Genomic DNA, 15263 nt, shown 5'->3' with positions numbered 1-15263 from the left:
GGAGATGTTGTAAAAGACGTGAAAGATGTAAAAGATATGAAAGACTGCATAGGAGAAAACCTACACACAATCCTAATTTCTTACCTAGTCTCGAGAATTTATTTAGAAAAATTTGTAGACACATGCAAGTCTAAGGAAAAGAATTTAAACATTAATTTCCTCTTGGTATTTGATCATTATCATCAAATCCTTCTAAGAATGGAAAAATGGCCATTTGTCCACTTTGGGGGTTTATCCTTGACAACCAAGGAACATTACCCTTTCCCATCTCACGCTCCATATATCTTTTAAACAGTCAACCTAACTCTTCCATTGTGTATGGGAGTCTTCTCTCCTACCTCCAATCTCAGAGGAAAGGTTGAGGGGTGGGTGGGAAATTTTATCTCTGAACAATAGGTACAACACCACTGTGAAGTTCAACATGAACAGCAGTTCCAGACCTGGGCCACGTTGCATGGAAATGAAGCAAGATTTAGGATGGGCATGTGCTTTGAGAGAAGTCACTTACAATCAAGTGCTCCTCCCCTGTTAATCTCTTGATCCCTTGTCCAAAACAGAAACGTTTCAATCTGAGTGAATGTTCTAGGTGGAGCACAGCTCAGAGAGTTGAGCCATTTCAGTTCATTTTCTTCCATAGGAATGTACTTACCTAGTGCCTTTCTGAACCCAAATGTGAGAACAAAGCCCTTATTCTCCAAATAGAACCATGAAGATAGTACAAGCATTCTCTGAAGCAGATACACTCTTGATGGAAGTACATGCTTTTGGTGCAAGAGTTGAAATGCCTCATTGGCAAAGAAAACACTTTGCAAAGACTCAATACAAGGTTTTTTGTTTAAAGCTTGACTACCAGTTTCAGTTTCAAAAGGCGTTTTAAGAATATAAGAATGTTTCTTTGTACCTTTAAATATTAGGATTAGTATGTAGAGCAGAGCCACTGTAAAGATTAATACTGTGTATACATAAGAAAGGATATAATAGCGGAGCCAGCTTTCTGAAATGTGTATACTACTGACGTAAAATCAAGATAAATATTTTTCACTGGTGTGTTTGAGTGAATGTATTGAAAATAGGATAAGTGATTTTTGGAAGATGTTTGTATGTTCTTGACACTGTCTAAAACGCAGACAAAGGTCATGGATATTCCTCACATAGAAGAGGGAATTGGTGTTTAAATGACTTTTCTCAGACTTGCATGTGTCTATACAAACTTTTCTAAATAATCACATGGCAAGGAGTTGAGAGTACTGTTTTAATCTGTGACCAATTCTGCTCACATATTGCAGAAAAATCAGCAGGTATGTTGAGGAAGCATGTTAAAGAGGAAAGATCATTTGGTTTGAAGTGAGAGGACCTGGGTTGGAATCCTGATTAGGCCCCTTATTTCATTTCTGTTCTTGGATGTCACTTCATGTCTCTGGGCCTCAGTTTCTCTATTTGTGGAAGTGGCTGAAGTAGATGGCTATTAAAGTACTTTTCAGCTGTAGATCTATGATTCTAATTCTGGATTTGAAACTCAAAATGTAAAGGTGGCATGACATTTGTTTGTTTTACTCAATATACTCAAATATACAAAATATAATATTTTCTTACAAAAGAGGTGTCTACTAAAGAGAAGGGATGCTTGGGAATCAACAGCAAAGTAAAAGAATTATTAAAACATATTAAGGTAATAAGGGTAATTAGAATTTATAGAAGGAAGGAAGAAAACCAGCATTTATTCTATGCTTACTATGTGCCAGGCACTGTGCTGAGCTCTTTCCAAATATCTCATTTGATCCTCACAACCACATTGATGGTATACCCATTTTACAGTTGAGGAAAATGAAGCAGGGAGAGATTGAGTGATTTGCTCAGAGTCACAGAGCTGGTAAGTGTCTGAGGCTGGATTTAAACTCAGGTCTTTCTGAATCTAGGCACAGAATGCTATTTATTAGATTCATTGACTTGTTAGAGGAAAGAGAAAAATCGATACAAAATTAGAAGAAAACATTTAAATGAGAAAGATTATGTGACATGTGAGTAAAGCCATTCCAATCTGACCTACTTAAATAAGTTATTGACACTGAAAAATGGGGAGTAGATGAAGAAAAGTACATCAAAACTGAACATAACAATTTCATAAAGTTTGGTAAATGTATATAAATTGTCATAAGAAGAATAATAAGAGGACCACAGTGGTTATCAAGTACTTTATCTCCATACTAAATTGGGAACTATGAAAGTAGCCAAATCTGTTGGCCTTTTTTCAGTCCTTACTCTCCTAGACCTCTCTGTAGCCTTAAACACTGTTGATAAGTTACTCCTTCTTGATTTTCAGGTTTTCAGGACACTACTCTCTCCTGGATTTCTTCCTACCTATCTCACTGTTCCATTTTTGTCTCCTTTACTGGATCCTCATCCAGGTCACTCCCTCTAGATACTAAGTGTCCCTCAGGGTTCTGTCCTAAGGCCCTTTGCTCTTCTCCCTCTATATTACTTCACTTTGTGATCTTATCAGCTTCTATGAATTTAATTACCATCTCTGTGCCAATTATATATTATTGAATGTATAATATATGTATATTATTGAATGTATAATATATTATATATAATATATACTATGAGAATGAATAATATATTTTTGAATATAGAATATGAATTATTACGTATAAAGTAGTGCCATCTGTTGAATGTCACTTTAAATATCTTTCCTATCCCTTTCTAACATCCCCATCAAATATGTCTTCAAAGGCTGTATATATTATTCTCATAAATCCTTTACATGACCGGCAAATGATTAGTTGATATTTATCAATATTTTCCCAGTTACATGTTTAGAGGAATACAGTTTTCCCACACATTGGCTATTATCCTCTCATTTGGACTTCTTGATAAATATCAAAGATTAAATAATCTCTCAATGCCCTCAAAATTGCATCAGCCATAGCACAAACTATCTCTGGATAATCTTGATTAGTTAGACTATTTTTTCCATCATTTTTTTAAGGTCATTTCCACTTTCTCAAGAAGCACATTTGGGATTGTAATATCAGAGTCCACATATGGTGATTATATTGCCTTAAATAGAGGAAAGAAGTTGTTACAAAGATATTTACAAAAAAAAATTCCATCCAACAAACAGAATATCTGGTTGATGTTTTCCTTCTGATTGCATCCTTAAACATCCTGGGAATGACTTTGCTTAGTTTAGTCTCTGACCAATTTTTCTTCGAATTTATTTTTCTTTCATTACTTCTCACTGTTTTATGAGGCAAACCACTCAGGACTTCTACCATCTTTCTCGGCAGAATTTTACAAAGTTCAAATTATAAACTGGTGATAGAATGTAAGTTCTGTGTGAGTAAGGACCACTTCCTTTGTTTCTCTATTTCTCTAGTACCTAGCATAATTCATGATAAGTACTAGGGATACAAAAAGAGGCAAAAGAAAGTCCCTGACCTCAAGGAACTCATAATCTAAGAAATAACACGCAAACATATACAAAGTAAACTATATACAAGATAAATAGGAAAGAATTAAAAGAGAAAAAGCACTGGAATTAAGAGAGATTAGGGAAGGCTTCCTGTACAAAGTGGTTTTTTAGGGGGAATTGAAAGAAGCCAGGGCAGCTAGGAGTTGGAGTGGAGGAGGAAGAATGTCCCAGGCATGAGTGACAGCCAGAGAAAGTGTTTGGAGCCAAGAGGTCTTCTTCATGGAAAAGCCAAGAGGCCAGTGTCACTGGATCAAAGAACGCAAATTGTGGAGTGAGGTGTAAGAAGACTGAAAAAGTAGAAGGGGGCTAGATTATGAAGGGCTTTGAATGCCAAACAGAGCATTTTGTATTTGCTTCTGAAGGCAACAGGAAGTCAATGGAATTTATTGAGCAGAGGGAGTGACATGATAAGACCTATACTTTAAGAAAACCAATTTAGTGGCTGAATGCAGAATGGATTGGAGGGGGGAAAAACTTGAAGCAGGCAGACCAACCAGCGTTCTATTTTATGTCTTTCTTTATACTAATAACCAGGGGTCTATCAAAACAAAATTATCTCTATTATTTTGCTTTTCAAGGAATCTTGTATAATTTTGAAATATACACTTTTGGAATCAACCTTTCCTGCCCCAATTTCTCTGCTGACCTCCAATCTCATATCTCCTACTGCCTTTCACAAACTCAAAATGTGGATGTCCAGTAGACAGCATAAACTCAATATGTCCAAAATAGAACTCATTATGTTACCTCCTAAAACCTCCTCCCTTCCTACTTTCCCTATTACTGTAGAGGGTAACACCATCCTCCCAGTCCCTCAGGCTTACTATCTAGGAGTCATCCACATTTCTCATCATCTTTCACCCTCCCCATATCCAAGCTGTTGCCAGCATCTGCCGATTTCATCTTTGCAACGTCTCTCTAATATGGCCTCCTCTGACACTACCACCACTCTAGTGTAGGCCCTCCTAACCTCATGCCTTGATTACTGCAAGAGATTGAAAATTATGGAGAATGTAATATCTCACTGTACTTATTTTTGAAAATAAAATAATTTAATTTGGTAAAAGAAAATGCTGCCTCAAAGGTCTTCCTTCAACAAAATGTTTCCAAAAACGTGTATTTCAAAATTATACAAGATTCCTTGAAAAGTAAAATAATAGAGATAATTTTGTTTTCATAGACCCCTGGTTATTAGTATAAAGAAAGACATAAAACAAGGAAATAATATTTTTGCCGAAGTTGTTTACCGCTATAATGAAGGAGAATGAATACAGAATCCAAGTCAAAGGTGATGTATGGTCATATCAAACAGATGTTTCTGTTTGTCACTGATTTGCTATTTTCACCGAAGTCTCAGAATAAAACTTTTCATAACTTCTTAAATGTGATTCATATTCATTAAATGAGTTTAATCTAATTATTCATACGAGGAAAAGTACATGGATGAAGCATACTTATTTTTAGAACATGAAATGCATTTGGATGGAAAACCTAAACAGTTATCAATAGTTATCCATCAGTGTAAAATTTGACCACAAGAAATGAAGTTCCAATCAAAAAGTCATTTAAATTATATTAAGGATTAAAACTTAAATGGAAATGAAGTAATTTAATTCTAAAAATTATGAGTCAAAGAACAAATCATAGAAACAAAAAATCTAATAAAGAAAATAAAAAGAAAACAATATAGCAAAACTTTGGGGGAATGAAGTCTACAACAGAAGAAATAGCAGATCAATGAATAGGGCATATTGCCAAAATAATAAAAACAAAAAAGCAACAATCAATAGCACCAAAGTAAACAGAGAAATAAATTTAACCTGACTTCTATCCGAGCTAAACTGGCTTTGCTTGCTGCTGTATATGTAAAGGGATACATAAATGCTGATTGATATAGAATGCTGAGTGAAACACTGCATTAACCTTTCTAGAAAGCAGTTTGGAACCATACCCAAAATGATCCCAAAAGAATAACTTTTGATCCAGACACACTTTTCCTGGGCCTATAACTCAAAGATATCACAGAAATAGGGAAACAGTCCATATCTACAAAAATATCTATAATGGCTTTTTCATACTTTAACAAAGAAATGGAAACAAAAGAAATGCTTATTATTTGGGCATGGCAGAACAAGTTATAATATAGTAGAATATTACTGTATTATAAGAAATGACAAAAAGAAGAGATTTAGAGAAATCTGAGTATACTTCTTTGAAGTGTGAAATAAGCAGAACTAAGGGAATAATTTACATAATGATTAAAACATGATAAATGAGCATAACTTTGAAAGACTTAAGAAATCTGATCAATGCAATGACCAACCATGACTCCCAAAGACTGATGGTGTTCTCACCTCTTCACAGCACAGTGATGGACTAGAGGTGCAGAACGAGACAAATATCTTCAGACATGGCCAAAGTGTGGATTGGTTTTAATTAATTTTAATTATTTATTAAAGAAAAGGGCTTTGGGGAGGATGTGTGGAGAGTTATTAGAGGAAAGAGGTGCAATGATAGAGACTTCCACAAACAGGAGGGAAAGAATGAAGTGAAGTACAATGAAACATTTAAAAAATATAAAGCAATCAGAAGAAAGTTCAGAAAGAAACAAAGATAAGAACAGAATTAACATGCTAAATGTATAAAAACAAGGAATGAGCTTAATAGAGAAACACAGTTTTATATGCAATCCTCTTTTTCTGTTCTTTGGACATGATCATGTTTGTTGATGTTTGTCAAGTTCATAATAAAAAAAATAAAACATAATGCAATGGATCTACAATTAAACAGGAGGAGAGGAGAAAGATGGAATTTCCCCTGGAAACTGCAAAGTTGTTTTAATAATCTCAGGTTTCTTCCAAAAACAAAAGTCCATATTAAAGACCCATTCTTTTGATAATAGCATATACCTACAATGTGAAGCATTCTTGGCTCCAAAGATTTGAAACTGAATTCAGTGAGTAATGGTAGGCAGAAGAATACAACATTCTTATGGCACTCAAAATAAAGAATGACAAAGAATTAGTGTAAAATATGTCATGAAACAATTACAAAAGATGAGTTGGTCATGTAGCAAGAGGAAGCATTATTTCTCCCTATTTTATGACTCACCTCATATTGCTAATCACATTATTGAACAGTTATCTTGGTTTTTGCATCAAGGAATCATGTAATGTCAAAATAAAGATCATATAGCTTTAAGGGCTCTCCTCATTAATAAAAATATTGTGGACTTAAAGGCTCTCCTCCAAAAAGGAGGCTACTTTATAAACTGCCTGGTTTTTGTAAAATAAATGCAGTAAGAACTTACAGTTTCCATGGCTCTCAGCCAATTTTGCATGACCATGAAGAGGTAGTCTCCACAGGCTGCACCCCAGCAAACCAGAAGTAGGCTATGGGGGTGATTGAATTAGCAACAGCAATAGCTGTGTCCAAGATTCTCAGCCTACAGATGGTAAGAGGGTTGGACAACTGATTAGATGATTATGGGAGTCCCTTTGATGGTATTAGGAGCAGGACTATGCTGCATTGCCCATACACAGATCCAGGTCACAATCCCAGGGTGAGGAGGAATATTAGCACACCAGAGTTTACAGCTGCAGGGAATTAGGGACCATGGTCACAGTCCCAAGGCAGACAAGAGTGTTTGTGGTTGCTCATAGAGCAGAGCACAGACCAAGAGAGTAGTAAGCACATTTCTCCTTAAATAACACCACCTTGGAAGAAAAAGCTTACAGACCCCCGAGACGTAGCTCTGAAAACAGAAGCACAAAAAGCTGAAGCTTGCACAGCTCCCTCTCTAGTCCAGTAGCAAAGCTCAACCTTAACACAAAGTTAAAGGTCAAGAAATGGGCTGGGAAAACAACCAAACACCAAAAAAGATCCTAACCATAGAAAGTTCCCACGGTGTCAGGGAATATCAAAACATAAACTCAGAAGAAGATAAAGTCAAAACTGCTACATCCAAAACCTCAGAGAAAAATTTAAATTGGTATTAAGCCCAAAAAGAATTCTTGGAAGAGCTCAAAAAGGATTTTGAAAGTCAAATTAGAGAGGTAGAGGAAAAATTGGGAAAAGAAATGAGAGTGTTGCAAGAAGATCATGAAAAAAGAGTCAACAGTTTAGTAGAGCAGGCACAAAAATTACTGAAGAAAATAGTACCTTATAAAACAGATTGGGACAAATGCTAAAAGAGGCACAAAAATCCAATGAAGAGAAGAACTGCTTAAAAAGCAGAACTGGCCAAACAGAAAAACATGTACAAAAATTCACTGAAGAAAAAAAGTCCTTAAAAAGTATAACTGGTCATATGGAAAAGGAGGTACCAAAAGTCAATGAAGAAAACAATTCCTTAAAAGTTATAATTGGGCAAGTGGAAGCTAATAACTCCATGAAATATCAAGAAGCAATAAACCAAAATCAAAAGAGTGAAAAATAGAGGAGAATGTGAAATATTTCTTTGGAAAGACAACTCACATGGAAAATAATCAAGGATTATGGTCACCGAGAGATAATTTAAGAACTATTGGACTCCCCAAAAGCCATGATCAAAAAAAGAGCCTCTGCTTCAGACCATCATGTGAACTCTTACATTGAGTGATTTCTTTGTCATTTGTTATTCAGACTATGTGGCCAGCCCACAGTTTGAATTCTTGGCAGTTCAGATCTAGAGAGGATCTCAGTGACCTGTACCTTATCTTACCAAGTAATCTTCAGGATCTTCCTGAGACAATTCAACTGGAAGTGGTTCAGTGTTTTGGCATGGTGATGATAGATTGTCCAGGTTTCAAGGCCATATAACAATGTAGTAAGTAGTAAGTGCAGCTCTGTAGGCCATCAGTTTGATATGCAGCCTGATACCTCTTCTCTCCCACACTTTCTTTCAAAGCCTCGCAAACACTGAGATAGCTCTGGCAATTTGTACTTTTAACTTCATCTATGTAGACAGTCCTGAAGAGTGCATTGCCAAGGTAAGTAAACTTATCCACAGCATGTGTTCTGGATGAATGATGATGTTCTTATGCTTTCCCAGTCAGCAACAGAATCAAACAGGATTGTGTGTTTACTCCCATGCATTTCGACATAATGTTTTCTGTGATGTCAGATTCCTTCAACCAGGATGATAATGGCCTCAAGATCAGCTTCCAAACTTATGGTAGATTATTTAACTTGAAAAGCCTACAAGGCAAGAGCAAAGTGGAAGGGGAGTTGGTGGATGACTTTTTGTTTGTAGACGATTTTGCCATTGATGTAACCTCTGAGACCTAGGTGCAACAGGGTATGGATAAATTCTCTGCTGCCTGTGCTAATTTTGGCCTGACAATCAACACCAGGAAAACAGAGGTCTTCCACCAGCTACTCGGCACCATCTACATGAGAATAGTGGTGCTCTCAAGATAAATAAGGAAGTTCAGAAGAGGGGAGGATTTGAGAGGAAATGTAATAAATTCATTTTTGTCCATGTTGAGTGTGAGATGTCTAATAGGCAGTTGGGGATGCAAGGTAAAAGTTGTGTAAAGGAGACTGAGAAAGATCAGTCAGATGGGTAGGAAGATAGGAGAGAGTAATGTCACAAAAACCTAGAGAGAGGAGAGTAGCAAGGATAAATGATCAAAAAGACTTCAAAGGCTGCAGAGAGGTCAAGAAGGATGAGAAGTGAGAAAAAAGGCTATTAGATTTGGTAATCTCCTAACCCATCAGTAGCATCTTTAAAATTAAAGGTATTAGTAATTAAGAGATCAGTGGTAACTCTGGAAAAGGAAGTTTCATTTGAATGATAAATGTGAGCTAGAATGTAGACCATTAAGAAGAAATTGAAAGGAAAGGAAGTGATGGCAATATTCATTGTTCTCTTAAAATTTGGTGTACCCCAGGGCTTTCTTCCGGGTTTTCTTCTCTACTCTTTCTACCCTCTTTCTTTTCATGATCTTATTAATTTTAGTAGGTTCAACTATTATCCAAATCTGAGCAGCCAGCTGTCACATTTCCAACTTTCTGCTGTACATTTCCCACAGGCCTAATAAAATCAATATATCCAAAATTAAACTTGTTATGGTTATGGTTAACTTGTTATGGATATGTTATGATTAGAAACCTTCTAGAGGTTTCTAACTATTACATGGATACCAGTGAAATAATAAATTACTTTCTTTACCTGACTAGCCTGACCTTTTTCTCCAGGAACCATTTGATTCTCCAGGAACACGTCTCTCTGATGATACCCTTTAAATCTCTTCTATTCGTTTCTTCATTGGTGCTGCACTAAAAGCTCTTCTCAGCAACCATATTGGATTATTGCAAAAACATCCTATTAGTAGTCCCAATGCAGCCAGTCTCTACCTTCTGCAACCCACTGTCCATAAGCTATAGATTCGATATTCCTAAAGTCCAGTTCTGATCATGTCACAACCCTACTCAGGGATCTTTAATGCCACCCCATTGCTTTTAGGAGAAAATACAGCCCTTGTCATGACATTTAAAGACCTTCCCAGTCTGGCTCCAGTGCATTTTTCCTGACTGACTATCCATTATTCTCCCTCACACACACTACATTCCAGTCAAATTGGTCTATTTTCTATTCACTACACATAACATTTCCCTTCCCACTTTTTTCTCTTACAACTCCAGCTTTTTTCAAGGTTCAGCTTTTACAGGTAAGGACTAGACTTGTGATTTCATGGGTAGAGAGTTCATTGCCAGTGAGGAACTGCTTCTACCAATATAACTTCTCTGAAAATAAATGACTTAAAGAATTTCCTAGAGCAGAAGTGTCTAACATACTTCTGAGTATGTTAGCATTCTGCAACATTCCAGAGCACAGCCCAAACCATGTTAAAATGTAATTGGGAACTATTTAACAAAAAAAAATACAATGGAAAACAATAACAATAACAAATATAAATAAATAATAAAAGTAGAATTAATATGTGGTTTTCCAAGTCAATATGGAGCCCCACAGGGATCTTTATGGTTTAGTGATTCTTATTTCTATTCGAGTTTGACACCACTGTCCTAGATCATTGAGAGGTAAACTAAAGTTCACACAGCTAGTTTTTATCAGTGGCAAGACCTGGACACAGTTCTTCCTGACCATGAGGTCAGATCTGTTTACATACTATTCATTACACACTATATTGTCTTTCATGCATATAGGCACAGGGGAACAGACATACATACACAGACTTATTGACACACACATTTATTATTAAATCATCTCAGTAGAATTTGAATTCTTTTAAGACAAGAACAGTCTCACTTTGTCCTTTGCATCTCCAATTGCATTGAATTGAATTTTGAATTTTAAGCTTTAACAAGTTGATGGTCAATTTGAATACAGTTGATTTACAAATGAATTCCAAGTCAGTAAATCCACTGAAACATCAGCATTAAAGCATTATTGTCTTTCTTCAAGTTCCATCTACAATTGTTCTTGGCATGATCTGATTTAATTAAGTCACATTTCAAATTTTCTCCTGGCTCATTTTCCCTTCTGCTGCCTTTTGCTTTTTTTATGAGGGCTATAACACATATTATCTTCAGCCATCTTCTTTGTTGATGTTTTGCACATGAGCTTATACTCCAAACCAGTGTTGCCTTTGGCTGCTACCTCTCTCTACTTAACAAGGAAATCAAATGGTGGTTGTCAGAGGTGGTTTCTAGGCTCTTTCGACCTCTTTTGAGGTGATTACACTTCCCTAAGAAATAATGATTCCATGTCTTTCTTTCTTTCTTTCTTTCTTTCTTTCTTTCTTTCTTTCTTTCTTTCTTTCTTTCTTTCTTTCTTTCTTTCTTTCTTTCTTTCTTTCTTTCTTTCTTTCTTCCTTCCTTCCTTCCTTCCTTCCTTCCTTCCTTCCTTCCTTCCTTCCTTCCTTCCTTCCTTCCTTTATTTCTTTCTGTCTTCTAGGCAACAGGGTTAAGTGACTTGCCCACAGTCACACAGCTAGTAAGTGTTATGTGTCTGAGGCCGGATTTGAACTCAGGTCCTCCTGAATCCAGGGCCGGTGCTCTGTCCACTGTGCCACCTAGCTGCCACTTCCATATCTTATTTCTTTTATACATTTCCCATTTCTCAGAATTAACAGAATCTGATGTAGATCAACTCAGAGCTTTTGTAGCTGCATAAAGAATCTTTTTCTCATCTTTAGGCTTTCTTCCAATTTGGTGCTATAATGAAGAGAATGATGAACTCAGAGTCAGGGGATCTAGGTTCAATCCCCGGCTTAGATATCTACTAGATGGATGATTATGGGCAAGTTGCTTAACCTTTCAGTATCTCAGTTTCCTTATTTACATAATGGGGAAAATATTGTTATTCTTCTTAGGTGATGAGGTTCTCCAGATGCTGTTTGTGAATGATTGTGCTGATTCCTTAATTGCAGAGCTTTCTAAGTGAGATTCATAATCTTTAAAAGATTTTTGCTTGACTGTTTACACAGGAAAAAGTAAATGAAGAATTCCTTTTGTCTAGACTATGATATGCAGTTGATTATACAGTATATAGAAATAATCCATCACAGTGTTATCTTGGACAGACACTGCTAATGAATAATGAGATCTGATCAGAACTGAAGAGGATGAAGGTCCACTGAATTATCTTCAGGAAAATTCACAGTTCTTTTAATCACCTCAACTTTCTCTCTGAAACAAGAATCCACATTTTTCAAAAAAAGCAATGTTCTTCCAATAATGTCATAAGTGTATTATAAGTAGGGATTGTTTCATTGTTTGAACTTGTATCCTTAGCAATTAGCCAAGTGCCTGGCACATTACACATGTTTCATAAATACTTGTTGATTGAAGGGAGAGTATATTCCAGGCACAGAGGACAGCCTGTGCAGAGGCTGGGAGGGAGAGGTTGGAGGGTCATATACAAGGAATAACAAGCAATCCACTTTGGCTGGAATGTAGAGTGTATTAGGAGGAGTAATGTGAAATCAGTGTGGAAAGGTAGACTGGTGCCAGGTTGTAAAGACCTTTCAAAAGCTGACAGGAGTTTGTATTTTATCCTAGAGGTGATGGGAAAGTGCTTGAAGCTCTTTGAGAAAAGGGGATTGGGGATGATATGGTCACTATGAATGCATAGTATCCGATCTCTACTTAGAAGCAACATGACATAGAGTTGGCCTAGGAGTCAGGAACCAGTTAGTACAGTTATATAACTTCCTCCATTAGTATTCAATATATATTAATGATAATAGTATTTGCGTAGTGTATATGATTCGCAAGTGCTTTACAAATATTATTTAGTTTTCACAAAAACCCTGGGAATTAAACAACTGTTAATCCCATTTTGTAGGTGAGGAAACTGCGATGGAGAGAGGGTAAGTGACTTGCCAAGGGTTACGCAGTTAGTTAAGTGCTGGAGACTTTTGAACTCAGGTCTTCCTTATTTCAAGACCAGCACTCTATCCACTGTGCCACCTAGTGGCCTCTCGCATGAAACTAGGACAGAAAAAGTGGATGGTGGAAATAATACACAGTGGGTATTTGATAAGGCATGATAAGGAGGAAAGGAATTTGAGAGTATATGACAAGTACAATAAGGACAATAGTTTAAGGTGAAGAAAGTGAAGCCAGAGGAAGTTTAAAAGAAATGGGAAACCTCAGAGGGATGGAGTGACTAATAGTCACCTTCCTCTTTGCCATCCCCAACCCCTTCTTATATACCCTTACTCTATTATTTCTCTATTGGAAAAGTTACATTTCTGATGTGGGTGATATATTCTTCCTTTTTTGAACCAATCCCAGTGAGAGTGAGATTGAAGCATTGCCTGCCCCCTTTTATTTCCTTCTTCATTGTAAAAGCTCTCTCTTTTGTTGCTCTTATATGTGAGAAAATTTTCCCTATTCTACCTCTTCCTTCCCCCTTCTCTCTGTGCATGCCTCTTTCTTTCCCCTTCTTTTTTTTTTTTTGGAGATCATTACAACATAATTGACTCACACCCATGCCCTCTGTCTATGTAAACTCCTTTTAACCACTCTAATAATGATAGAGTTCTTAGGAGTTACATGTATCATTTTCCTATAGAGGAATGCAAACAGTCTAATTTTGCTAAGTCCCTTATGATTACTCTTTCATGTATACCTTTTTATATTTCTTGTGAGTCTTGTAGATGAATGTCAAATTTTCTATTCAGCTTTGGTCTTTCATCATGAATTCTTGGAAGTCTTCTAGTTCATTAAATATCCATTTTTTTTTTTACCCTGAAGGATTATGCTCAGTTTTGCTGGACAGGTTGTTTCTGGTTATAATCCTAGCTTCTTCTAGAATATCATATTCCAAGCCCTCCACTCTTTTAATGTGCAAACTGCTAAATCTCATGTGAACCTGGCTGTGGCTCCATGATATTTGAATTGTTTGTTTCTGACTTCTTGAAGTATTTTCTTTTTGATCTGGAAGCTTTGGAATTTGACTATAGTATTTCTGGGAGTTTTCATTTTGAGATCTCTTTCAGGAGGCGATTGGTGGATTCTTTCAATTTCTATTTTACCCTCTGCATCTAAGACATCAGGGAAGTTTTTCTTGGTTATTTCTTGAAATGTGATGTCTAGGCTCTTTCTTTGATGATGGCTTTCAGACATGTCCAATAATTCTTAAATGATCTCTCCTTGACCTATTTTCCAGGTCAGTTTTTTAATGAGATATTTCACGTTTTTTCTATCTTCTTTTTCTTTTCACTTCATTTTATGTTTCTTGATGTCTTATGAAGTCATTATCTTCCATTTGCTCAATTCCAATTTTTAAGGAATTACCTTCCTCAGTGTGCTTTTGTACCTCTTTTTCCATTTGTCCAATTCTGCTTTTTAAGGCATTTGCCATTTTTTCTTCAGTGAATTTTTGTATATCTTTTTCCATTTGACCTATTCTTCTTTTCAGGGAATTCTTTTCTTCAGTGAATTTTTATGCCTCTTTTGCCATTTGGCTAATTTCATTTTATAAGGGGTTATTTTCTTCAGTATTGTTTGTGCCTCTTTTACCAAGCTTTTAATTCTCTTTTCATAATTATTTTGTATCACTCAAATTTTTCCTCTACCAGTTTTATCTTTTTCGTTAACACTTCAAGTAATTCTTATAGAGCTTGAGTCCAATAAATATTTTTCTTTGAGGTTTTTTTGGTAGTTGTTTCCATTTTGTGGTCTTGACTTTGAACTTTATGCTAAAGTTGGGCTCTGCTTACCTTGGGGTGAGGAGGCACTATCTCAAGCTTTTTTGTGCTGCTCTTTTCAGAGCTTGTTCTGGGGGAGGGGGGAGGTTTCTTTGAATTTTCAGTGTTTCCAAGGTAGTGTTATGTTGGCAGAGGTGGGGTTACTGCTGTCCTGGTCTGAGCTCTGGTCTTTACCAAAGAAGTACCCCTGGCCCCTGCAGCTGCCTCTGACCTCACATGCTCCACTGGGCTTTGATACCGTGACCAGGGCCCTGTTGCCTTGTGACTGACCCCCAGTTGTACCCAGTGCTAGCAAAAGTCCCCTGTAATCTTTTTTTTAAGCAGCTGTCTGACTATCCGGTCTCTGGGCTAAGAGCTCCTGGAGATGCTACCTCAGTGGCTGCCATCACTGCTGCTGAGACAGAGTTCTACCCTTGGATTATAGACTTCTCCTGCCTAGCTCTTCAGTTTCGTTAGACCAGGAAAACAATCTTACCCCAACCTTTTGTTGGCTCTATCACTCCAGAATTTGTTTTGAGGTGTTATTTGAGTTGTTTAGAAGGGAATCAAATGATTTGTCTTAGGTCAAACAACTAGTTAGTGGCATAGCTTGGAGCAGAATCTACATCTCCTCATTCCCAGGT

Source organism: Phascolarctos cinereus, unplaced genomic scaffold (genome assembly GCF_003287225.1).
Source record: "Phascolarctos cinereus isolate Bilbo 61053 unplaced genomic scaffold, phaCin_HiC Scaffold_1;HRSCAF=81, whole genome shotgun sequence".
Classification (NCBI taxonomy): Eukaryota; Metazoa; Chordata; class Mammalia; order Diprotodontia; family Phascolarctidae; genus Phascolarctos; species Phascolarctos cinereus.
The sequence above is the reverse complement of the archived record's forward strand: the minus strand, read 5'-3'. Positions refer to the sequence as shown.